The sequence below is a fragment of the Ambystoma mexicanum genome, chromosome 8, assembly GCF_040938575.1.
Source record: "Ambystoma mexicanum isolate Mex_15411 chromosome 8, UKY_AmexF1_1, whole genome shotgun sequence".
NCBI classification, from domain to species: Eukaryota; Metazoa; Chordata; class Amphibia; order Caudata; family Ambystomatidae; genus Ambystoma; species Ambystoma mexicanum.
Window position 1 is genome coordinate 1,693,346,552 of NC_090929.1, and position 26,546 is coordinate 1,693,373,097.

Genomic DNA, 26,546 nt, shown 5'->3' on the forward strand with positions numbered 1-26,546 from the left:
ATTCTGAGTCTCCCTAATTAGATCCATGACTTTTTCTCTGTCAACATGTATACTCTTCGCTAGGTTTAGCCAACCCGGACACAACCTTGTCCCAGGGTGTCTACCCTTGAGAGATGAAAAAGGTGAGATACCAGTAACAGAGTGTGGCGTTACACAGTAGTTCCAGACCATCTCCCTAAGAACCGTCTGCCACTTCAATCCAGATGCCATGGCCAACTGTAATCCACCCTTAAGAAACCTATTCATTCTTTCAACCAAGCCATTCGCTCTGGGTTGGTACAATGCTGTCCTGTAATGTTTGATACCATATCTATTAAACAATTCCACCATTCTGTCCGAACAAAACTGGACCCCATTGTCTGAGATGAGCTCTGAGGGAAACCCTTCCCTGTAAAACACTTCCTCAAAGAAAGTGATCATTTGTGAAGTAGTTGCCTCCCTTATAGGTTTCCACTCAACCCATTTTGAGTGATAATCTACTAGGACAATGAGGTATTTGAAATCTCCACCTAATTCCTGAATGGGTCCCATCAAATCCACTGCTAACTTCCTCCAAGGCTCTGCTGGGACACTAACCGGCCTTAACGGGGTATCCCTGACAACTTTACTTTTATCGCTCTTTTCACATTCCTTGCACTTTCTGACACATCTCTCCACTTCACTATCTATCCCTGGCCACCAAAATGATTGCCTTATGTGTCTTTTAGTGCCCCCCATCCCCAGATGGCCCTGGTGGGCTATGTCCACTAGCTTGGATCTAGTTTCATAAGGCGGAATAATCCTCATCCCTTTTCTGAGTTGAGACCCGTCCTCCGACAAATTCAATTCCTCCTTGACATTTTGAAACGCATCAAACTTCCTCTCCACCAGATCCTTTCTGGGCCAACCTGCTTTGACCCAGACTTTTACTTGGCCCAATACTTCATCCAGCTTATCAGCAGACACCCATTCCTCTTTACTTATAGCATTGTGCACCATTTCACAAATGCTAACAGTGGGCTCCACATTCGCATTCTTGAAATCTTTGGCCTGAACCGGTAGTCTTGAAAGACAATCAGCAATTACATTTTCACCACCAGGTACATACACCATCCTGAAATCATATGCCAACAACTCAATCATCCACCGGGATATCCTGGGCGAACCTTTAGTCCAGTCAGCACTGCCCAACAACTGAACCAAAGGTTTGTGATCTGTTTTTACAGTGAACGATTGGCCCCATAGAAAGAATTTGAAATGGCTTATTGCCCATGTCACTGCTAAAGCTTCTCTCTCTACCACAGAGTAGTTGTTCTCCGCTCCTCTCAGTGGCCGGGAGGCAAAAGCTATGACATGTTCAATGCTCCCTTCATACTGAAAAAGGGCGGCCCCGAGCCCTAACATGCTCGCATCCACAGCAAGCACGGTTTTCCTTCCAACTACAAACCCACCCAAAGAGGGTGCTTCTACTATGCCCTCTTTAATTTTGTCAAAGGCTTTCTGGCATTCATCCGACCACACATATCTGGAACCTTTCTTCAATAAATCTCTCAAAGGAGACGATATATTGGAGAACCCCTCAACAAATTTGTGATAATATTCCGCCAACCCCATGAACGACCGCAATTGTTCCTTATCAAGGGGTTGGGGAGCACTCACAATGCTATCTACCAAGGACTTTCTAGGAGAAATTCCGTTGCAAGAAATCTTGTGCCCCAAATAATCTACTTCTGTCATGGCAATTCTGCATTTCTCTCTTTGTACAGTTAACCCAGCATCCTTAAGTCTAATTAAAACAGATCTTAAAGCATTGTCATGTTCAACAATATTCCTGGCAAAAATAAGAATGTCATCCTGAAATACAGTTACGTTGCTAAGGCCTTTGAGTACTGTTTCCATCACTCTTTGGAAGACAGATGCTGCTGAGGCCAAGCCAAAGGGCATACGTTTATACATGAAAACACCTTCCGGAGTAATAAATGCAGTTAACTGTTGACACTCCTCAGACAACGGGACCTGGTGGTATGCAGAAGAAAGATCAATAATGGAAAACAGTTTAGGCTCTCCCAGTGTGGACAGAATTTCCAAAATGTTCGGCAAGGGATGTCTTTCAACTACAATGTTCCTATTGAGACTGCGTAAGTCGACACACAACCTCATTTTGCCATTGGCTTTAGTAACCAGAACGATGGGGGACAGCCATTCTGTAGCTACTACCGGTTCAATAACCCCTTTGACCATCAGGCTGTCAAGTTCTTCTTTAAGTTGCGCCTTCATCTTCAATGGCACTTGGCGAACCTTATGCACAACAGGTTGAGCATTATTTTTCAATCTAATGTGATGCTCAAAGTTTTTGAGTTTGCCAAGTCTCTCAGAAAACACTTCAGGGAATTCCTTCATCCAGAAATCCCCCACTTCGGCAATTGTAACTGGCACAGATGCACTGGCTTGTACTACTATACCCAATTTCTTCTGTTCTTCCCATCCTAGTAAGGAAGCTCCCTTTTCCGCCACAAGGAATGTCGCTTGACAGTTTCTACCCTTGTAGCATACTCCTGCAGAGAATTGGCCGACGATATCTATATCAGAATTTCCATATCCACATACTCTAATGCTGGTGGGAAGAATAACGGCATCATCCTGTTTTAGAACATTTCTCAATGTGTCCCTGGATATGATAGACCATGGTGAACAAGAGTCCACCTTCATTGAGAGTTCAACCCCATCAATCCAGAACGTGTCCACAGGGCCTTTATTATTAGTGGACAATTCCGAAATCTGAAACACCTGTTTAGGGGTCATCTCTTGTATGGTAGAAGTTTGATGAACATGGTATCCTGCCTTGATGTCACCCTCCTCATGATCTAACATTTTGGGTTCCACACAGTTGATTGATTTATTCTTGCACACATTTGCAAAATGACCCTTGCTTTTACATCTGAAACAGTCTGCATACTTGGCAGGGCATGAGGGAAAATTCATTCCATGTCTGAAGCTGCCACAGCGAGAACACATGCCTTTTGCATTCCAAACTCCTTTCCTTATCGTAGAGTAATTGCCCCTCCTCTTTTGATCCACCACACACACCGAGGCTTGATCAGAATTTGATTTGTCAATCTTGAGTTCCTTGACATACTCCGAGGTTTGTTCAATGCTTCTCGCCATCTCAAATGCCTCTTGAAGGACCATATCTTTTGCAAGTAGCTTCTCCTGAATTCTTGGATTATTTGTGCATCTGACTAGTTGGTCCCTGATGAGAGAATCTGCTAGCTGCTCAAACTCACACGTATAACTTAATGATCTGAGACAGCAACATATGATTCCACAGATTCTGATTTCTCTTGAACTCTCTGAAAGAATTTATGCCGCTCGAAACTGACATTCTTCTTTGGCTCAAAGTGGTCCCGAAGCTGTTTGAGGGCAAATGAGTATTCATCCATATCACCAGCTTCAAGGTCTCGATTTCTAGGAAGTCCATCATAAATTCTGCGCCCTTCAGTGCCGAGATTATGAAGAAGGAGAGCTTTCTTCCGCGCAGCGGGAAATCTGTCCCCACCCATGGCCACCAAATAGTTCTCAAATACATCTTTCCACCGATCCCATGGGATGACAGGACGGCCCGGTTCGCTGACAAAAGGAAGAGGAGGTGGAATAGAGGTCATGTCTTGTCTTGGACAGAAACACTGTATGCACACAATAGAATCCGGAAGCTAGGATGTGTGTGGTTGGCTGTGGAGCCACAAACGCAGGTGTTTAAGAACAACCTTTTAACTTGTTAAGCGTGTACCCCCTTAAATAAACTTGAGGTAATGTGTGGATGAAGCTGGGCTTTGGCGAGCTTTCACACTAGCACAGAGAGTCACACGGGAGATCCGGATTAGCCAATACCCTTATCCCAGCCAATGGCAGCACTCTGCTGGGCGTGACGCAACAATGGGGGCTGTTACAGTGACCCACCAAATGCCACCCAAATGCAGCCAACAGGACCCGCGGGCGCAGTACTCACGCAGACCTCAGCCGGGTTAGCCGCTTCCTCCGCCTGCCGCAGGCCTCTGCCGGATAAGCCGCTCCCTCCGCTTGCCTCTCGCCTGCTGTGTCGGAGGAGGGAGGCTTAGGAGGACTTGGATCAGCAATGCAGGAGTACGAAGGCAAACCAAACACGAGCGGGTGCCCTAGCCTCGTCGCCAATGTTAAGTCACGACCAAACGCACACTTGATTGAAGATTTATTGTAAGTATCATGGAGAGTAATACACAGCAGGCGCCCTCCTCAAGAGGCAGGCTCCAACTCCTTTACATACAAAAGAAAACTTAGACAAGCATTCTAATCAGAATAAGCACAGCAATACATTCCAGTTAGAATCTGGTTACATCATAATGTCATTGAGTTGCACTGTGTTAACACTAAGTAAGTCTGACCTTTTCTGAAGTTAATAAGAACCAAAACTCAACAATCTTTCTTTCTCTTTTTTCCATTTATTCCATTTCCTTCTTTACTATTTTTTTCCAATGCCTTGTTTCTTTTGTTCCATAATGTTCCACTTCCTGTTTGACACTTGATCCCTGTTTAAACCCTTCAGAAACCCCCCTAATTCATATTTGTTTGTCATAGTAATGAATATGTTGACCAGTTGGTTCTCTTCTGTTTACACACAATTGAATTGTGTTCCTATGGTTACAAAGATGGTTGTGAAATCATAGACTATTGTCAACTTGTTATAAGCCCATGCTCAAGCCTTGATAAGGACCTGAGGTCGAAACACGTGTTGACTGGGCGCATATGATTTGTAATTCCTCATTGAAAAGGAGATCATTACATTTTTGCTTGGCAACAGCCTTGTACTGTACATTATCTGTTATACAGTAGTTTAATAGATTGTTGTCATTATAAACGAATAACTACATAGTACAAGCACAATGTTTCTGGTATACAACACAATACTTGTATGCATACGTTATGATGCTGGTCTTGAAGAATCTGTGGCCCCCCATTAATAGGGCGTGCCATCAAAACTAGTTCCATTAGAGACCTGCCCTTGATCTAAATGTAGATTTTTCTGAATATTGTCATTTTTGGAACAATCAATTTTTTGTATTTGTAATATGATTTGGTTCATACATTATGTATATCGATTATTGAATACAATTTCCATGATAGTAGTTCACCCATGTGAAACTCCTTGTTATGTGTATATTATGTACCCTTTGTTTTGCATGTGTTATAGGGATGTCCCTTTTTTGGGCCACCTAACAGGACTGATGCTCACCCATGCTTCCCAGCTCCATCCACCCCTCCCTGTGTTTGTAGCATCTATTTCCTGTTTTCCCATCCTCTTATCTGTCCCTTGCTCATTTTCTTTCCTCTTGCAGATGAAGAGCTGGATAACCCAGGTGGGGAAATTACAACCGCCGGGGTCTGACACAGTACAGAAGCATATTAGCATATAGTAAATGATCATTTGTTTTTCTATAGCACTTTCTGCCACTATCTTGTGAGGATTAGGGCAACAGCTGCTATATTTTAAGATTTAAAAAACAAGTTTCATATTTTAGAGGTACTCAGATTACAGACCCCAGAGTGCAAAAGGGATGTCTCATGTAGCCACTACGTGCACTTTTTGGGGAAATGGCCCAAAATGTCGCCTCACAATTGCGACGGCCGAAATGCCCGAACTTTATTTTTTAAACACCCCCTTTACACCACACATATATGTGGGGGGTATGGGATATTATAGTAATATAGGGAGGTGTGGGGGTCTCTATGTGGTGTAAAGGGGTTTAATTAAAATATTTTATTTTTAAAAGTCGGCATTTTCGGCAGTCACAATTATATGTGGCCGCAGTGATCACATTGATCCTATCTTGGCAGATCACACACAACGGCACAGTAAGGCAAACAAGAGTCTGTAGCGCACCGCAAGTTCGAGTTTATTAAGAAAAAGTCAGGCAAATCAAAGCCAAGATGTATTATTGGTCTTGGGACTGAAAACTGAAGCCTGGAACTGAACTTCAGCACGTGTTGACGAGAAGCAAGAAAGCCTGCTGCTTGGGCTCCCTTGCTGGGTTTGCCTTGTTCAGTTATTCTAGGCCTCCCATTGTTCTAGTCTTGGCACCGTTGAGGGATTTAATCCTGCTGTCATTGGTGGGTCTATCCAGGCACCACTCTGGTCCTTGCAGGAATCGGTTGCTGTCCACAAACATGGGATTCAGGTAGTGGGGAGTGAAGGGTATGACTGTGACCGATGTGGGTGGGCATAGGTAACCAAAGGGAGGATTGAGTTCAATGAAAACAAGGTTTTCTCATGTGTTCACAAGCTCCCACCTGGTCAGTGAAGAGAATTCCATTGTACGTCGAGGAGACAAAAAAAGGCCTGACAAGATAAAGGTGTCTCCCAATAGCTCCAAATAAACAAAATAGTATGTGAAGTCCTAAATAATGAATCATGAGCAAAACTATTAATTCTCTTAGACAAAGGGCCTCATTACACGGAAGGTGGTAAGGGTTAACGGTCACCGGTAAGGGTACCGGTGACCGTTAACCCTTACCGCCTTACTACGAGGTCCCTTTTCGGGACCCGACCTTAACGGCTGGTGTAGACCAGCCGTTAAAGTTGGGACCCGCAAAGAGACCGTGGTGCTAATTACGGTGCCGCAATTTGCAGTACCATAATTAGCTCCTTCCCCATTCCCATTATGCCCTATGTCCAATGGAACACTGTTGTCTTTGTGTATGAGTGCAAGTTTTTGGAGTTCCTAAACCCATTGCCCCAGAGACCGTAGGAAGACCCTCTGAGGCCAACACATAAGGGGCCTATCAAGTGAAGCCCTTAAAGATCTCTTCTAGAAAGAGGAGACAGAGGTGGATCCTCCTCAGCACTGGTACCGTCTCCCAGGGTATAAAGGTTGGGCTGCAGGGTGCTCTGTCACCAGACCCCCTACCTGCTCTAGGGTCCGTTCCCCGGAACACTCCCCTCCTTGCTGACACTGACATAGCCTCTGTTTCTTGTGAGGTGGCACCATGTAGCTCCTTCTCCCACCTCTGATGTCTTCCATGGGTCAACCAGGTCTGTTGGAACCAGCCTGGCCTGCCTGGCGAGTACGGGTACCTGCTCCCCTCCCACTTCCACTCTCGCCCTCTAGATTTCCTCCATCCTCTTATCCAGATTTCTCATTTCTAACTCCCTCAACCACTTTTCCTACAGATCTCGACAATTCTCCTCCATAATGCTCTTTCCACATTGTACCAATTTCTCCTTCCAACCTCTTCAATATAACTCTTCCATATTGTATCGCTTTCCTTCCAACCTCCTCGATATAACACCCTCCAGATGGTAGCCTTCCCCCTCCCTGTAACTTCCTCCTTTGAAACTCCTGAGTATATCTCTGTCCAGATGGCAGATCGACACCACCCATGTAACTTCCTCCCTCCACCCTCCTGAGTATAGCTCTCTCCATATGGTAGGTAACTCCCCCCTCCACTAACCTCCTCCTTTCAACCGCCTCTGTATAACTCTCCCTAGATGGTAACTCTCCTGTAACTCTAACTCTCTCAGTATTACTCTTCCTCGGTGGTCACTCTCCTCCTTCCTTGTAACTTCTTCTTTTAACTTCCTCAGTATAACTCTTCTTCTCCCCTTTGCATTCGTTCCTCTGACCTCCTTAATGAAACTCTCTTCCAATGGTAAACCTCTGCCTCCACTGTATCTTCTTCCTTCCAAACCCCTCAGTATAACTCCCTTTAGATGGCAACTCTCTCCCGCTAACCTTTGTACTACAACTCTCTCCATCCTACAGGCTACAAGAAATTCCTCCCAGCTCTCCTCGCAACAGACCTCTCACTTGACAACCTCCTCCAAACACATTCTTCCAGTTGCTTCCCAAACACTCCCCTTTCCGACAGAGCAAGGTAGCTTTTATAATGATTAGGGACATGGATGGCACCAGTGGGGTCTAGGTAGGTCTGTTCTTTGATTGAGCCATGTGTCGGTGGTCGTGGTCGTGTGGTCTGGGAGGGGTTTGGCCTGAGTTTAAATTTAGGCCTGCCCTCAGCTTATGTTCTATACCTGTCCTGGACATATTGAGATTCCCTTCCCTCCCCTTTTGAGCCCTTCTGACATGTTCTGCTTTAAACTGCGCTTCTCTATTGTTTCAGAATGTCAATGCAGGAGACATGTCACATGTGGTATAAATGTATGTAGTTAATATGATTGAAAAATATGAAAATGAAAATGTGTAAAGGAAAATGCCCTATGATGACAACAAATTCTGCCTAAACAATACCATTTAAGGACACATCTCATATCTAATGTTATATAATGAATGCAAAGAAAAGTATGAACATCTTGGGTGTGGAGAGAGAGTTTGTGGGAAAGATGTTTGTGGGGGAACAGCCAATAGCTCTTGCTCGGACTAACGAAGTTTGTATATATTATTGAGGAGTGTCTGCTACAAAAAAGAATCATGCAACATGGGGTCACCAGGCTGCCTGGTGCCGATGATGGTGGTGGACCTATGGTACATGCTAATTGCAATCTTGTCGAGGATGAAATATTGTTAAGACAAAACTTTTTTGTAATTTGGAGAATATTTTAGTTATACTGTGAGATTTAATTTGATGCTTTTTGATTATAACTTGTGGGGAAGCTGTTGGGATTTTTTTCTTTTTTCCTTTTGGGGTTTTTGTTTTTATCTGTAATATGAATTTGGAAATGTAATGATTCGCCTTAGGTTTATATCGAGAGTTTTGTAAAGGCTTTTTTTAAACCAAATACAATAAAAAAAAATTAAAAGTATGAACATTAAAAATATGGACACGTGTATTTGAAATGAAAATGTAATATGGCGGGAACAAAATACTGCCTTTCAATAAAACATAATTTGAGAACCACAGGAGAAATGAGTCTTGCTTACATTGGCAGCACCTGTCCATTATGAAAAAAGGCATCAGCAATCGCGAAATGTGAAACCACCATTTTCTGTACTGCATAGCTCTCAACTCACACGCCCCTGTGCTCAATGATACGAGTGTATAGAATTGTCTCAAATGTATAGACTCCACCGTAATGGAAAGTTGCTGCTCCAAGTCCAATAGAATGTTCACTCCACCAATTGCAACAAACAAGCAGTAAACAGTAGGAAGAATGTTGACACAGGGACATTGCACCTAAATATAAAGAAAAAAGGGCCTCATTACGATCTCGGCAGTAGCCATGCCGCCATTGGCAGCATGGCTGCCGCCGAAATCGAGTCCGGGTTCCCAGATTGAGGAATTACCGGGCCATTCCGAGTTCGGAGGGCCCGGTAATTCCTCCTTCTAGGAACCCGGGCCTGGACCTTCCCCATTCCCATTTCAGCCCCCATAGGGCTGAATGGGAATGGGAGAGGGAGCAAACAACGCTCCGATTATGAGCAGCCCGTTGTTTGCTCCCTTCTCCCGTTGCGGGACCCTCTCTTTACGTCTGGTGAAACCAGACGTGCAGACCGGGTCCCACGAGGGGACCTCGTAATCAGGTGGTACGGGGTTGACGGCGCCGGCACCTTTACCGGCGCTGTTAACCCCGTACCGCCTGGGTTATAATGAGGCCTGTCTGATTCATGTAATTTGTGCGCCGAAACACGGGGATTTGTGCGCCATTCTACCCGCAAATCCCCATTTGTAAACAGGTATTTGCAGGCAGAATGGCGCACAAATCCCCGTTTATCGGCGTGCAAATTCCATGAATCAGCGTGTGTGTATCAACTAAAGAACATACCTTCCTGTAACACGGGGATGCTAAAACAAACGCGCATTGACAAAGCCAATAGTTGTGACGTTTACTGCGGTTTGGATTTTGCATGAATAGGCACGAGGGTGCAAGGAGGAGACTACAATGTTTCCAAGGAGGATGTGATAATGGGTGCGGCTGCGCAAGAGAATGAGAAGGAGGAAGCAATTGAGAGAGGGTACCTTTGATGAGCAAGAATACATAGGAGTGATAAAGTTGAGAGTGAGAGGGTAAGAAATAAAGTGACAGTGTGAGAGCAAGGATAGAGGGGATAAAGAGTGTGAGTGAGGTGGGAGAGTTGGGTGGGTGGGGGGAGAGACAGTGGGGATATGGTGGGTGGGTGGTGTTAAGGGGGGTGGGCATAGAGAGAGTGGGGGTTTGGTGGGATAGAGTTAGTGGTTGTAGGGTTAGTGGGTAATGGTTCAGAGAGTGGATGTAGGGTGAGTGGAGATAGGGTGGGCGGTTGGGGTAGAGAGAGTGGGGGTAGAGTGGGTGGGTGTAGAGAGAGTGGAAGAAGGGTCGGCGGGTTGGGGTAGAGAGTGGTGGTAGGGTGGGTGTTTGGGTTTGAGAGAGTGGGAGTAGGGTGGTTGAGAGTAGAGAGAATGGTGATAGGGAAGATGGGGGTAACAAGAGTGAGGGTAGGGCAGGTGGGGGTGTTAGGCAGAATCACATGCAGTACCCTTGGGGAACGCTACATGCAATTAAGACTACAATTGTCAGTACAATTTCACCTTTGGTACAAGCCTGTACTACACATTAATGTGGTAGCAGTGGCTGAGCAGCCAGACTTATCTCAAGAGTAAAGTGAGCAGTAGAAAAAGTTACACAAAGGGCCAACAAAGGGCCAACAAATACAGTGATTCAAACAAACACTTACTCAAGGTTTCTTGGTAAAAGAATATACATTTATTTACACAGTAATTTCGAAAACATTACACTAGCAAGAGCAGCTCAATATCATATACTAATATACTACAAATACACAACCAATAAGTTACTGAACAAGTTCAGCTCCCCCGAAGTGGGAGCGAAATGGTACGTCAGTTACTTCAAAAAGGGGTAAAAAGACAAGGGGCCTCATTACGACCCAGGCGGTAAGGGGTTTACGCCAGCGTAAACAGCGCCGACCCTTACCGCCTGAGTACGAGATCCCTTAGCGCCATGGCGGATTTAACACCTGCTTTTAGCAGGTGTTAAAATCCATGGCGCTAAGGGACCTTGTTGTTAATTACGCCACCGTAATTTACGGTGGCGTAATTAACGCCTTCCCCACTCCCATTATGCCCTATGGGGCAAAAATGGGAATGGGGAAGGGTAAATGGGGATTGGGGACTTACCGCCCCGCCAAGATCGGAATGGGGCGGTAAGTCCGCCAACCACCATGGCGGAGTTGGCAACTTAGCGCCATGGACCATGGTGCTAATAGCGCCATGGTCCTCCGCCAAGGTCCTAATGAGGGCCAAGGTTACAAGAAATGAAGCACAAACTTCATAGGCAGGGCAAAGGGTTTCCGTTAACTACAACCAGCAATTCAGTTCATAGGCCTTGGCCAAAGTCAATGGTTCAGAGTCTTTGGGCCTCATTACGAGTACAGCGGTAGGGGGTTAACGGCGCCGGTAAGGGTTTTACCAGCCGCCCTTAGCGAAGGCCGCTAAGGGCCCAGGGAGCTAATAACGGGCCTGCTATTTGCAGGCCCGTTATTAGCTCCTTCCCCATTATTCTTTGAGTCCTATGGGGGCTCGAATGGGAATGGGGAATGGTTTTCAGAATGGGGACTTACTGGGTCCTCCAAGGTTGGAATGACCCGGTAAGTCCCCATTCCAACTGGCCGGACACGGGTTTGGAGGCAGCCATGGCGCTAATAGCACCATGGCTACCTCCAAACTCATAATGAGGCCCTTTGTGTAGGATAGCACAGTTCTGGTAGTAAACGGTTAAGTCTTTGCCACGGATCTTAGAAGAATTTGGTCAGATGAAAAGTTAGATGTTTGTTTAGGGAAGGACAAGCCTTCCAGTCTTTACAGGCTACGTGACTCAGCAGAGGCTTACACAGCGAAGGTTATTGAATAGAGAACCCTCCACACCTGCAAGGAATAACTGTTTTCAGTTCTGCTAAACAACGGGAAAGGCTTTAAAGGATTAACCACGCCCCCTTACTGATCCGTCATAAAAACAAGCCCCGCGCGCTGCTCCTGAAGTGGCTTGGAAGTGGCTGTTCGGCTGGGAACGCTGGGACCACTGTTACTAATCGCCTGGGTATGAGTCTTCTGCAAAATCCCCTTTGACCACTCACTTGGAATTATATTGGACTATTAGCTCATAAGGACTTTGTTAAATTGTGGTGAAGTACCTTTGCTTAATATCCACTCTAAATACTCTATATTCGTATTTCTTTAGGATTAACCACGCCCCCTTACTGAACCGTCATAAAAACAAGGCCACACACGCGCTCCTGAAGTGGCTTGGAAGTGGCTGTTTGCCGCGTCAGCCGCTCCTGCCACTCGAATTCCGTGTTCCTTCCACATTGGAGAAAAGCAGAACGCCCTCTTATGCTGCAATACAAAGCTGTACGACTCTTATTCTAGAACTATAAGTGTCGGCTTTGGGGTGAACGTCATTGCGGGTGAGAGAATTGTTCACTTGCGTAAGCTAACGTGGCGCCATTGACCTGTTTGGACATTTTTTGACCTTCACGCATGTGTTCCACTGACTTCACTGTAAACGTATTTGAAACCTGAAGCACGTTTGAATATCTGGAGTATAGTCGGGCTAGCGCCCATAAGGTTCTGTGTTGCTTCTTACTAGCATATTGCTGCCACATCATTCCAATGTGCTTCCACAGGATTCCAAAGCTTGTATAACACCTATTTCTGGAATCCCCTTTTGTACGTGCTTTTGATCAAAATAAACCTCTGTAACAAAAGTGGAATCGGAACATCATGTCAGCGCGGCTGCGCAGTGGGCACATCAGAAGCAAAGTCCCTATAAAAAATCACTAAGCTAACGCTATGGCAGACAAAGAACGTACAACTTCCCTACAAAACATGCCCCATCATGCAATAGATAATGATGGTGCATGTCCTTTACCCATGATTCCTAGGAACGCTTCGTCTCACTGTGCACAAGCGGCGGACTTAATTTGCCATGAAGTAGCTTTTGCATATGCAAAAGCGCAACACGATTCACTCTCCAACTTGGAAAGTAAATTCGGCTTGAATGTGGCTGTGACAGAATATCCTCCTCCACACACTCCTAGGAAAAGCGTCCTGAGCATGCGTGAGGTGAAAGATGGAAACTTGGCAGAAAAAGCTCTGGGTGCTCCCTTTAGGCCGCTTTCTGATATTTCAATAATGGCGCCTGCAGTACTCTACGAATTAGAAAAAAGGGTGGAGCTATCAGTGGGTCCCTCTACACCGGTCCCGGCCCCTTTTGGTCGCATTGCCCAAGTCCACATGCATTGTACTGAGCAATTATCGCCAATTTTGCCACAACGTAAGCCTTTGGAGACGCTCCACTTGCAATCTATTGAAGAATCTCACATAAAGGGATCCAAGGGGGAGCCACCCCAAAGCATGAGTGGTCGGGATTGCTCTTCTCCTGACATACCGATCTACGAACACTCCAAGTTAGAGAGGGCAATGACAAACTGGGCACAGATAACAAGCCGTCAACCTTCTCTGAAGCTCTCCGAATCTTCGAAACCAACTACCCAGTAATATCAAGAATTCTCAGTCTCTTAGATCGTGGGCACGATTATACACATTACGAACTTTGTGATATAAAAGCGGCGCAAGCACTTACACTCTTCAATCTAAATAAACTTGAGGGTTTCATATTTGCAGAAAACTATAAACAGGAGGGTGGCTGTATCTCTCCACAGCCTTCCAAAAATTTTTACAAAATACCATAGCTACACCAACAGATATTCCATCTGAAATCTTACCAAGTACCAAACCTTATTTGCAGGGACCACCGACCTTTGCATTTCCACAGTCTTTTGCACATATTGCCAAAGACACAAATTCCAAACAAATTATCCGAGTCCACACGCACGCCCAACTATGCCAAATGTTGGCTGCACATGCAGAAAAAATAGACCAGTTATTTTTTTTTTAATCAGTCTAACAAAGGAACTACCGGGGAACAATCAAATCAGGGGGACATCCCACAGCTTGAGGAAATGACCTCTCATCCCGATAGTCTCTTAGCTTTACTTGTGATCATTGAAAATGAGAATATCGGCAAAGATATCGCCGAAAGCGGCAAGGTATCCGCTGGGATATTGGAGGAAATTCCACAGCAAAAACAATTTATCTCCAGAAAAGAGAAGAGATCATACCGGCTCCTCCTTAACCAAACAAGCAGAGTTTTGCGTCTTTACTTACAGTGTCACAACAAACTCTTCTTTCCATCTATTAAACCAATTTACTACAAAAAATCCATTACAGGAAAAGAATGTCTGGCATCGGATGAAAAATTGGTCCCAAATGAGGATGGCATTGGTGGGCAGTCTCCCTCTGGCATGACTCCATCATGTAATGATAAGGAATCACTGACTATGGACGCTGCACAAGGAAGGATTGCCCCATTGACAGCATCCCTAGCACGGCAACTGTTGACTACTGTTCCGGCAGCTAGTGCTGCTTCCATTTCCATACAATTGGGTGATGTGACGACTTCCACTTTATGTGGTCTTAATAATTAAAAAGACAAAAAACTGGTACTTGAACCTCAGTATAATAATTTTAACTGTATGCAAAAGATAGAGCAAGCTGCACCCGCCCAGATATCACCTATCCTGGGTTGGATTAGCTCCCCTGAAATTAATGGCGATAAATGCCTGAATCGATCGTTTATGTTGCAGGCATTTCAAAAAATCCCTGCACTAAGAACACTTACATCTTGTGACATCTCTTGGATCATCCTTCCTCCTGTCAATAACTATAGAATGGTATTGCAAGTAGAGTCCACAATCATTGCAGAACTAATTTGGACCCATAGACGTGAACTGAAAATGATAGGACTCGATCTTCATTTACTAACAACGATTGAGGAAGCGATTACATTTAATGAAACTCCACTAGTGAAACAGAAGGTCTCCCCACTATTGCTGAAAGAAACCTCAGCTACGGCTCCACCAGAGGCCGTAGTAGTTGCTCAACTAGCTGCAATGCCTGTAAATACCAAAGACTGGTCCTGGCTATCTGTCCTGCTCAATCCACCTAAGAAGGGGCAGGGCATAAACCCCACATAGTAATAAGAATTCTCTGAGAGTGATGTCCTGGAATTTGTGTGGTACTAAAAATCTCCTGCTTTGGGCAGATACATTTAATCCACACGCAACCATTGATATTATTCTATGCCAGAAACCTATATGTACTTTTCCACTTCATATAAGAGGTTACATTGCTTTCCATTCTGAAGCAACTCAAGGGTTACAGGGTAGGCCCTCTGGTGGGCTGGCAGTCTTCCTCAGTAACATTCTGTCTGTTAAACACTTCAAGAGTTACAAAACTCATCTTTACTTGGCAATTGTTGTGGAGATGGGAGATGATGGGCACGACCGATATTTGCTTGTTTCTGTCTACTACAACCCTCTCCAAATGCCTTTGGAATTTGCACTTCAAAAACTAACTGCTTTGTTTGATGAAGTTTTTTTTGAATGGCCAAATTGTAAACTAATTTTGGGTGGTGATCTTAATTCATGTTGCATTTCTGATTTACATCCTGAGGTGCCCACCGATCACCTGTTTAAAACCTCCCCTTTGCGTAAGAGAGTATCCCGATGGTTTTCTTATTTGCAAGTTGGGAGATTTATTGTATACCTTTTCAAAAGGAAGGGCATGTGAACACCTGGCACCATGGTAATATGACATCTTGTATTGACTACTTGGTGGTAACAAGTGATTTATTAGCAGTATCTAAAGGAATTGACCTCATTACCTCGGCAAACAGTGATCATAGTATATTATCAGTACTCTTTGATTATGCAATACAGTGTATGGGAAAGGATCCTCTCCAGGCACTTCTCGTACCTGATCGTGTGGGTGCTTCACTTAGGTGGAATCCTTTTTTTTTTTTAAATATATTTTAATTTTATTTTTTAAGGTCAAACAAACACACTACAACTGTTTCAAAACATAGAAAGCATCATATTCCAACACATTTTCAAACTCCCCAACTCCCCCCTCCCCCTTTAAACTAGAGCCAGTTCTCACATATCGTTTACGGGAACATCACTGGGTGGCACACTACCTAGACAGCCATCAACCGGGTCCTCTGTTTCGTTGTCACCCTGGTGAGGGTTCGCCAACGAGGTCACAAATTGCCGCCAGGCCAGCAAGGGCCCTACTTCTTCTTCGCCCCCCCGGTGACCGCTTCAAACCAGAATACAGATTCAGCTTCCGCCCACCTCAAGAGGTCTGTCCACCATAACTCCACCCTAGGTCTGTAGGCCGCCTTCCAGCCCATGGCGATCCTACGTTTGGCCAAGACATAGGCCAGGTCCTTCATCTTGCTTATGTGTTTCAAATGCCGGGGTCTAGGGAATAGTCCAAGCAAGCATGACCAGGCCGATTCCACATCCAGCACCACCCCCCCGCCAGCCAGTTTCGTCTTGACCTCGTTCCAAAATCTATGCACCTCCGGGCAAGCCCAAAACATGTGTAGCAGTCCCGCGTTCACCTCCTCACACCTGGGGCATTGCTGTATAGCTGATCCCCCAAACTTTGCAATCTTCCCGGGGATTAAATAAGCCCTGTGGGTAACATACAATTGAAGCTGTTGGAATCTCGCGTTACGGGACACCTTTTTATGGTACCTCTGGGCCCGTTCCCACTGCCCATCCGTCATGGGTCCTCCCACCTCCTCCTCCTAGTCTTGTCTCAATTGGAGCAACTCCTTCCCTGTCCTTGCTCGCAGGAGCTCATATATCCTCGATATTTCGTGCCCGCCCTCCGATACATCATACATGGTTTCCAGGGAGGCATCTGGATCCTCCGCGAGCACTGTCTCCGGCCATCTTTCTCTAGTCTTTTTCACCAGCCTAGTGTAGGTTATATATTGGCCACCATGTACTCCCGTCTCTTCCTGCAGCCGCTGAAAGTCCACCGCCCCCCCTTCCTGCCATATGTCCCAGAGGGTGGCTAGGCCTACCTGTTCCCAGTATCTGCGGACCGATTCAAGTAGTTGAGAGTCGCTCCCACACAGAGCCGCCAAAGGGGCCTGCTGGGAGTATGGTTCCGAGTCCCTCCCAATCTTCCATGTCCTGTGCCAGATCTCCCAGCCCAACCTCAGTAACCGCCCTTTGCCCACCAGTTTATCTCTGCCCAACCACACCGCTTCCATCAGAAAGTATGGGGCTGTATCTTCGCGCAGGAGCCTGGCTTCCGCCGAATCTTCAGTCGAGAGCAACCTGGCCACGTACTGCAGCTGCCCCGCCAGGTAATAGAGTTCGAAGTTAGGCAGGCCTATCCCCCCCCTGTCGCACGGGTTCTGGAGCTTCCACTGAGCCACCCTATTCCTAGAGCAGCCCCACACTAAACCCCTACACACGCTGTGGAGTTTCGCGAATAGGCTCCTGGGTATCAGAAACGGGACGCTTATAAAAAAGTGCAAGAGTCTAGGCAGGACCACCATCTTGAGCAAGGACGCCCTCCCCATCATAGTCAGGGGCAGTCTGGACTAGAATACCATACTGTTCTTAATCCCCTCTATCGCCTTTTCTGTGTTGTGCTTGTGTTCTGTCTCGATCTTGTGGTAAATGTTTATTCCCAAATACCTAAATGTTACGGGCTGCCATGGTATTGGCAAAACAGGCAGCCTCTGCACCGGGACATTCCTATATCTACCCAAAGGGAACAGGCTGGACTTTCCAGGGTTCACCGATATACCGCAGAGGATGGCGTACCGTTCTATCACCTCTAGGACGTACTGTAGGTTTTCTTCTGGGTAGCGTAAATAAAGGAGCATATCATCCGTATATAATGATATCAGATGCTCTCCACTGGCCGTGTTTATGCCCACCTCCCCATATTGCTGATGCAGGCATATTGCCAGCGGCTCCAATGCCAGTATATATAGCATAGGTGACCAGGAACATCCCTGTCTGGTCCCCCTGCCCAGTTGCCAAGAATCTGAGACCGTGGACCCTGTCTTGACCCTCGCCATCGGGGTGCTGTAAAATAACTGTACCCATCTGAGGTATCCGGGTCCCACTCCATACCCCTTCAGGACCGCTTTCAGCCAGGGCCATCGTACCGAGTCGAAGGCCTTGACCGCGTCTAACGACACTATAGCCAGCTCGCCCGTGTCCTCCTCAGTTTGGTCTATGACATGGTGTAGCCTCCGGTGGTTATCAGTGATGTTCCTGCCCGGAACATATCCCGTCTGATCTGGGTGTATCAGTTTCTTAATCACCCTCTTCAGTCTATTAGCCAGCACCGCCGTGAGTATTTTGCTGTCCTGGTCGAGCATGGACAACGGTCTGTAAGACCCGCGCTCCACGGCCGGCTTGCCTGGTTTCAGGAGTGGGATGATTACAGCCTCACGGAGGGACAACGGGAGTTCTCCCTTCTCATAGGCCTCGTTGAAAGTGGCAAGCAGTGGCTGGAGCAACTCTTGCTGGTATGTTTTGTAGAACTCGCTGGGCAGCCCATCCGAACCCGGCGCCTTGCAAGTGGGCAAGTTCCAAATCACTACCTCCAGCTCATCCGAGGTGACAGTGCGTCCAACTCAGAACGTTCTAGATCATCTAAGGTGGGCAGCTCAATGTCCCCCAATGTGTCTAATATGTCTTGGCCCATATCCTCCCCCGAGTCCTCATACAAGTGTCTGTAAAACTTAAGGAATTCCTCATTTACCTCTTTCTGGGTGTTGCATATGCTACCTCCTTCGCCCTGAATCTCACTAATCACCGAGCGGGGGGTCTCACTCTTGTACAGCCAAGCCAGCAATCTGCCCGGTTTATCGCCCCCTGCGTGTATCCTCTCCGTATATTTCCTGTAGCTGAGTCTGTACAGTCTATCCCAGAGTGCACTGCAGGACAACTGTAGCTCCTCTACTTTGGTTCTGTTATCCTGAGCGGTGCTCACGCAACGCATGAGCTCCTCTAGCTCCCTTTTCGCCTCCCGGAGCTCCCTTTCGACCCCCCCCTGTAGCCCCTTAACTTGGGAAATGGCTACCCCACGCACCACCACCTTAAACGCTTCCCACAGTGTGCCCACAGAGCTTACGCTTCCCGTGTTTGTATCAAAATATTCTTCAATGGCGTCCCTCAGGCCCTCCCAAAACCCCTCATCCTGCAGAGCCTCGGTCCTAAGTCTCCATGTAGGGATCTGCGGGCGTGGGGGCTGGTGTCTCCAGTCTACCACCAAGGGCGAGTGGTCCGACAGCACTCGGGCTTTGTATTCTGCTCCTTCTATTTCTCTCACTATCCCGGCTGTTACAACCTTGTGTACAAATCATGTGGCGCTGTGTAGTGTGAGTACTGTCTATCCATGGGATGCAGCCTTCTCCACGCATCCTCTAGGCCTAGGTCTTTCAGTAGGGTACTCAGCGCTTTAGCCGCCGGTGCCGTTTTTCCTGCCCTGTCCTTGGACCTATACATTCTGGGGTCTACGGTACAGTTAAAGTCCCCCCCACACTACCGTACCCCCCGCCAGGGGGCCAAGTTTGCCGTAGAGGGTCCTAAAGTAAGCCACTGTATCGTTATTGGGGGCGTACAAATTTACGATGTGTATTTCTCTGTTTTCCAAGAGACCCGTTACCACCACCATTCTACCCTCTGGGTCCACCGTAGAGTCAAGCACTCGAAACGGCACGTGGGGCGCCACCCAAGTGACAACCCCTCTGGCATACGCTGAGTACGCCGCCCCCATAACGGTGCCCTTCCATTTCCTCCCGACCACCTCCAGCCTTGTCATGATCTCTGCTTCCAAAAGATCAGGACTTGCCCGACTCCCTTGGAAGCAGACCCATAACCCCGGTTCCAAGTGCCAGCCAGTCCCAATTGGGACCTTTTGGACCCTGTCCTGGCGCCAGTGGCACCAGGCTCATAAAGATGCCCAGTCCCAGCGCTGGAAGCGCCGGGCTCATAATGCTTGGGTGGACTTACCTGCAGCAGACCATGCTGCTTACTTACCTGCCAGTTGAACCCCTGATCCTCTTCTGTTTGGGACTACTTTTCCTGTTGGGTGGGGCAGGAGCCACTCCCTAGGTTCAGAACACTGGAACTCTTCTGGAAAGCAGGAACTCTTTTCTTACCTAGGCGTGGCTGTGGAAGGAGACACCTAAGCACTACAGGAGGCTATTTAAACCACACCCGATGGATGAATCTTGCTTTGTGTTATTCTGCATTCTCTGCAGCAGAACGCTCATCGTGTCTTCTGCTTCTGATCCTGGGCCTAAGGGAACAAAGGCTTACCATCCTGGAATCCAGTCTTCAGCAGCACCTGTAAAGACAAAGAAAGAACAGGTTAGCACTACGGTCTTCAGTGGCAGCACATCTCTTACCTGGTCCATCGGCTGTCACCAACGCCTCGCGCTGCATTCCGGCATCTGAAAGACAAAGGCTTACCTACTCTTCGCATGCTCCGGAGGTCTTCGCACTGCATTCCGGCATCTGAAAGACAAAAGCTTACCATCTCTTCGCACACTCCGGAGGCCTTCGGCGCTGCATCCCGCATCTGAAAGACAAAAGAAGGTGCGTTTAAAGACATTGGGCAACTTTATTACTCACGTGCCATTCCTCCTTCCCACGCCGAATCCAATGGGTATTCCAGCACCCTTCAGCTTCTCTAAAGCTCCGAACTTGTACCTACAAGATAAAAGGGACAGTTAGTGCGCATCGTGAAGCAGGCTACAAGCGCTTACTTACGTGCTTCCAGGCGCTTCTATTCCTCACGCGGGTTCGATCCTCAACTCTCATCAGCCCGCCATCCTCCATCGCCGGAACCCTGCAAAACAAGAGATATCATTACAAAAGACTTTTAAGACATTTGAAGTGCCCAGAACTTACCGTTTGTGCAGTTAACGACGGACAGCAGTCCTCTGAGGTCAAGAGGCCTGCACCCTTATCCAGTGAAGAAACTGGTTACGGCACCCTGCCCCGAGGCAGATGGAGAGCTCGGCGTTCACTTACCTAAGGTGAGGGCGTTAACCTTTGGGGTTCTACAGGAGAAGAGAAAGGGAAGAGGAGAGAGGCACCCAATAACCCCAGTTCATTAATCCCATATTTTCTATCTGCAGACATCTTACTCTTTGAGTCAGACATACAGTGCACAGAGGTCCAGCCCAAAGAGCCAACCGTGTGTTACACATCACCTTTGAAGATACGGCATTCACCCAGTCAAGACCGGCGCCTCTGCGGGAATCAGGTGAGCGTTACAGAACACAAAGCCTACCGCAAAACTCCCACCCAGGCGCTATGGAAACCTCGGATACCGACCAGCTAGCCCAGTTACTTGGGGAACTAAGAGCAGAAGTGCATGCAGCCCGTCAGGAAACGAATGCTCTAAGAAGGGAACTGATTATTTCCAAGGAGCGAACAGACGATCTCGCTAGACAATTGCTACAGTCACAAGCCGGACAAACTCCGTTACCTGCATCAGGGGCAAATCTTCCTTCAACATCCTCTACGAACCCAGTGCAGATCAACCTACCTGGGAATGTACCTCTGGCTCCGCTCGAACGATTTTCTGGTGACCCAAAGAGGTTTGCAGTATTTATTAATCAGTGCCGGTTGCACTTCTTATGCCGGCCAGCAGCCTTTCCAACTGATCAAGCTAAGGTAGCTTTCGTGCTTTCGTACCTTAGTGGCAATGCGGCAGACTGGTCGATCCCTCTAGTTAATCAAGATGATCCGGTTCTCCATGATTTTCAAGCTTTTCAGCTCAGTATGGAAAAACTGTTTGCAAGACATTCACTGGGGCAGGCCTTGGACAATGAGCTCCTTTCATTGCGACAGGGTAATCAAGACCTTTTGGCTTATATTGCGTCTTTCAACAGACTGATAGTGGAAACTCGATGGCCTGAGGACAAAAGGATTACGCTGTTTTATAGAGGTCTACGTGGAGAGCTCAAAGATGTGTTAGCCCAAGTAGTGAATCCCCCGCAAGACTGTTCGGACTATATTGACTTAGTCGTTCAAATTGACCACAGACTGCAGAACAGGAAGGCCGATCGTTCCAAGTTTGATGCTCGAGTATTTTCCAAACCACCAACTCCTACTAAAGGAGTAGACTCCGGGGAACCCATGCAAATAGGGGGCCTGACAGGACCACTAACACAAAAGGAGCGGGAAAGGAGAAAACAGCTGCAATTATGCCTCTATTGCGGAAACTCGGGACACTTTCTTCGAGACTGTCCGGTGAAACCAGCCAAGAAGGCAGTAGGAGCTGCAGTTACCAGGGTCACAAACTCCGAGCAGGGAAACGACCTTGCCCGACAAGAATAGAGGTCCTCTTGCCGAGCGTTAAAACCAGTTCCGTGACCTCGCATTTCGTGATACCTATGGTCCTCATTAGCCCTGAACATCCGGATCGATTACATGCGATTGAAGCTTACGTCGACAGCGGTGCCATCGGCAATTATGTGGATCATGAAATGGTTTTGAGGATGAATCTGACTCTTTGTCCAAAGGCTGTAAAGGACGTCATTACTACGGTGGATGGTACGGAGATAGCCTCCGGACCAGTAACGCATACCACCCAAGAAGTGACGCTAGTAAGTCAAGATGGACACCATGAGAAGATCGTGTTCGATGTGATCAAGGCCCCTCAGTTCCAGATTATTCTAGGAATTCCTTGGTTAGAGAAGCACAATCCTCAGATCGATTGGCGAGCAAGAACGGTTCAGTTTCCAGAATGTGTCTCTACTTGTCACCCTCGACCTGGTGTTGCACTGGCAGCAATTTCCTTGGAGGCTCCCCAGATACCTCCTGAATACTTAGAATTCCAAGATGTTTTCCGGAAGGATCAGGCTAACTCTCTACCTCCTCATAGGTCTTATGACTGCCAGATAGACCTGATACCTGGATCTACTCCTCCTTGTAGTAGAATTTATGCCTTCACCGAGCCTGAGAATCTTCACCTCCGACAATACCTGGATCAATACCTAGCGAATGGGTTTATTCGTCCTTCCAAGTCCCCTGCTTCCTCAGCTTTGTTCTTCGTTCCAAAAAAAGAAGGGGACCTTAGAACTTGTATAGATTATCGCGCCCTGAACCAGATCACCGTTAAGAATAGATATCCGTTACCTTTGATCCCTGAACTCCTGGACCAAGTCAGAAAAGCATGCATATATACAAAGCTGGATCTTAGAGGAGCCTACCACTTGGTACGAGTAAAAGAGGGCGATGAATGGAAGACGGCCTTCTGCACCAAGTATGGGCTATTTGAATATCAGGTCATGCCCTTCGGACTTTGCAATGCCCCGGCCGCCTTTCAATATTTTATGAACGATGTCCTCAGAGAGCTCATAGATGTGTGTGTTGTTGTTTACATTGACGACATCCTCGTTTATTCTTCATCGGAAACTGAACATCGGAAACACGTGAAAATGGTCCTCGAGAGATTGCGTCAACACAAACTTTTCGCTAAGTTGGAAAAATGTGTTTTCAACGTGACTGAAGTTGAATTCTTGGGATTCATATTATCACCTAGCGGAGTGCGTATGGATTCAAAGAAGGTCGATGCAATTCTCAAATGGCCATCGCCATCCTCCGTAAAAGGTGTTCAAAGCATGTTAGGCTTCGCTAACTTTTACCGCAGGTTTATCCCCGAATTCTCTCGAATAGTCCAGCCCATCACCGCCTTGTTAAAGAAAAACAAACGTTTTGAATGGTCTACCGAGGCGGAACAAGCTTTCCAGAATTTGAAGACTAGATTTATCTCTGCACCGATCTTAAAACATCCTCGCCCAGAACTCCCCTACATCGTTGAAACTGATGCTTCGAGCCTTGCCATGGGGGCAGTTTTATCACAAAAGGACCCAGTAACCAATCAGTTGCATCCCGTGGCATTTTGGTCCCGCAAATTCTCGCCTCCTGAAATCAATTACACTATTACTGATAAGGAACTTCTAGCTATCAAGTCCGCCTTTAAGGCTTGGCGGCATTATCTTCTGGGGGCCCGACACACCGTTACTGTGATTACAGATCACCAAAACCTGCAATATTTGAAAACCGCAAAAGCTCAATCCTCTAGGCAACTCCGTTGGGCACTATTCTTTGCCGAGTTTGACTTCATAATTACCTATCGACCTGGTACAAAAAACGGTAAAGCTGATGCCCTTTCTCGGATGGGAGTGGAAGAACATTTGATCAATCCTAAACCTGTACCTATCATTCCCGAACAAAGAATTCTAGGTGTAATCGCCACACAATCCATAGAGGAAGTTAAGGATAAAGCCAGGCTACTGGTAACTCCAGCAGACATACAGAATTGGCATCTGCAGGGAAAGGACTTTACGGTGAAGGACAACCTATTATATTTCCAAGAACGGTTATACCTGCCCAGCACAGATTTACAGAAAAAGGTAATCTCTTGTTATCACGATTCTTTAATGGAAGGACATCCCGGTATGACCAAGACCTCGGAAAAGATCAAGCGCTACTTCTGGTGGCCGTCTTGGAAAAAAGATATCAGAGACTTTATAATGTCCTGTGGAGTACGCGCCCAAAACAAGAGTCAAAAGGAAAAACCAGCCGGCCTCTTACGCCCTATTGACATCCCGCCTCGCCCTTGGCATACGCTTTCTATGGACTTCATCACCGATCTACCTCCATGCTCCGGATACAATACGATCCTAGTAATCGTGGACCTATTCTCCAAGATGGCGCATTTCATTCCACTCAAAGGCTTACCAACAGCAGCAACTCTGGCCCAAGAATTTCTCGAAAACATCGTCCGACTGCACGGTTTTCCTTCAGTTCTAATTTCGGATCGAGGTAGTCAATTTATTTCTCATTTTTGGCGAAGTTGCTGTCGGTCGGCTCAAATTGATGTGAGACTTTCGACCAGCCACCACCCTCAAACCGACGGACAAACCGAGAGGACCAATCAAACTCTGGAACAGTATTTGCGCTGCATGCTACAACAAACTGAAAAAACTTGGAAAGATATCCTTTGGATAGCCGAATATGCCTACAATAACTCTGTCCACTCGGGAACTGGGAAAACCCCGTTTTTTCTTTTATACGGTAGTCACCCTCGAACCTCGGAGTTGGATCCACTCCAAGATCTTGGAACACCAGCAGTAGACCACCTGCATTCTACAATCACCCAAGCCTTTAAGGAAGCCGTTTCTCACCTTCAAAGGGCTAAAGAACAATACAAGAAAGGAGCAGACCAACATCGGAAGGAAGCCCCCCAATATCAAGTAGGAGATCAAGTCTGGTTATCCACCAAATATCTACCTCTAAAAGGACCACGCACATTCAACCTAAGATACCTTGGTCCCTATTCCATCACTACCATAGTAAATCCAGTAGCGGTCAAGTTGGACTTGCCCCCTCACATGAAGATACATCCGGTCTTCCACGTCTCTCTATTAAAACCCGTGCAACCTCAAACCCGACTAACTACATCTCCAAAACCCATTCTAGTTGATGGAGAACTCGAGTTTGAAGTCAAAAGCATCCTGGATTCCAAGATCTCCAAATCTAAACTATTTTACATGATTGACTGGAAAGGCTACGGTCCCCAAGAAAGATCCTGGGAACCTGCGGAATATGTCCACGCGCCTCGTCTAATCAAAAGATTTCATCGAACATTTCCTAACAAGCCCAAACCCCCGGAGAAGCCCGGTTTGGGAGGGGCCTTGAGGGGGGGTGCTGTCATGATCTCTGCTTCCAAAAGATCAGGACTTGCCCGACTCTCTTGGAAGCAGACCCATAACCCCGGTTCCGAGTGCCAGCCAGTCCCAATTGGGACCTTTTGGACCCTGTCCTGGCGCCAGTGGCACCAGGCTCATAAAGATGCCCAGTCCCAGCGCTGGAAGCGCCGGGCTCATAATGCTTGGGTGGACTTACCTGCAGCAGACCATGCTGCTTACTTACCTGCCAGTTGAACCCCTGATCCTCTTCTGTTTGGGACTACTTTTCCTGTTGGGTGGGGCAGGAGCCACTCCCTAGGTTCAGAACACTGGAACTCTTCTGGAAAGCAGGAACTCTTTTCTTACCTAGGCGTGGCTGTGGAAGGAGACACCTAAGCACTACAGGAGGCTATTTAAACCACACCCGATGGATGAATCTTGCTTTGTGTTATTCTGCATTCTCTGCAGCAGAACGCTCATCGTGTCTTCTGCTTCTGATCCTGGGCCTAAGGGAACAAAGGCTTACCATCCTGGAATCCAGTCTTCAGCAGCACCTGTAAAGACAAAGAAAGAACAGGTTAGCACTACGGTCTTCAGTGGCAGCACATCTCTTACCTGGTCCATCGGCTGTCACCAACGCCTCGCGCTGCATTCCGGCATCTGAAAGACAAAGGCTTACCTACTCTTCGCATGCTCCGGAGGTCTTCGCACTGCATTCCGGCATCTGAAAGACAAAAGCTTACCAGCTCTTCGCACACTCCGGAGGCCTTCGGCGCTGCATCCCGCATCTGAAAGACAAAAGAAGGTGCGTTTAAAGACATTGGGCAACTTTATTACTCACGTGCCATTCCTCCTTCCCACGCCGAATCCAGTGGGTATTCCAGCACCCTTCAGCTTCTCTAAAGCTCCGAACTTGTACCTGCAAGATAAAAGGGACAGTTAGTGCGCATCGTGAAGCAGACTACAAGCGCTTACTTACGTGCTTCCAGGC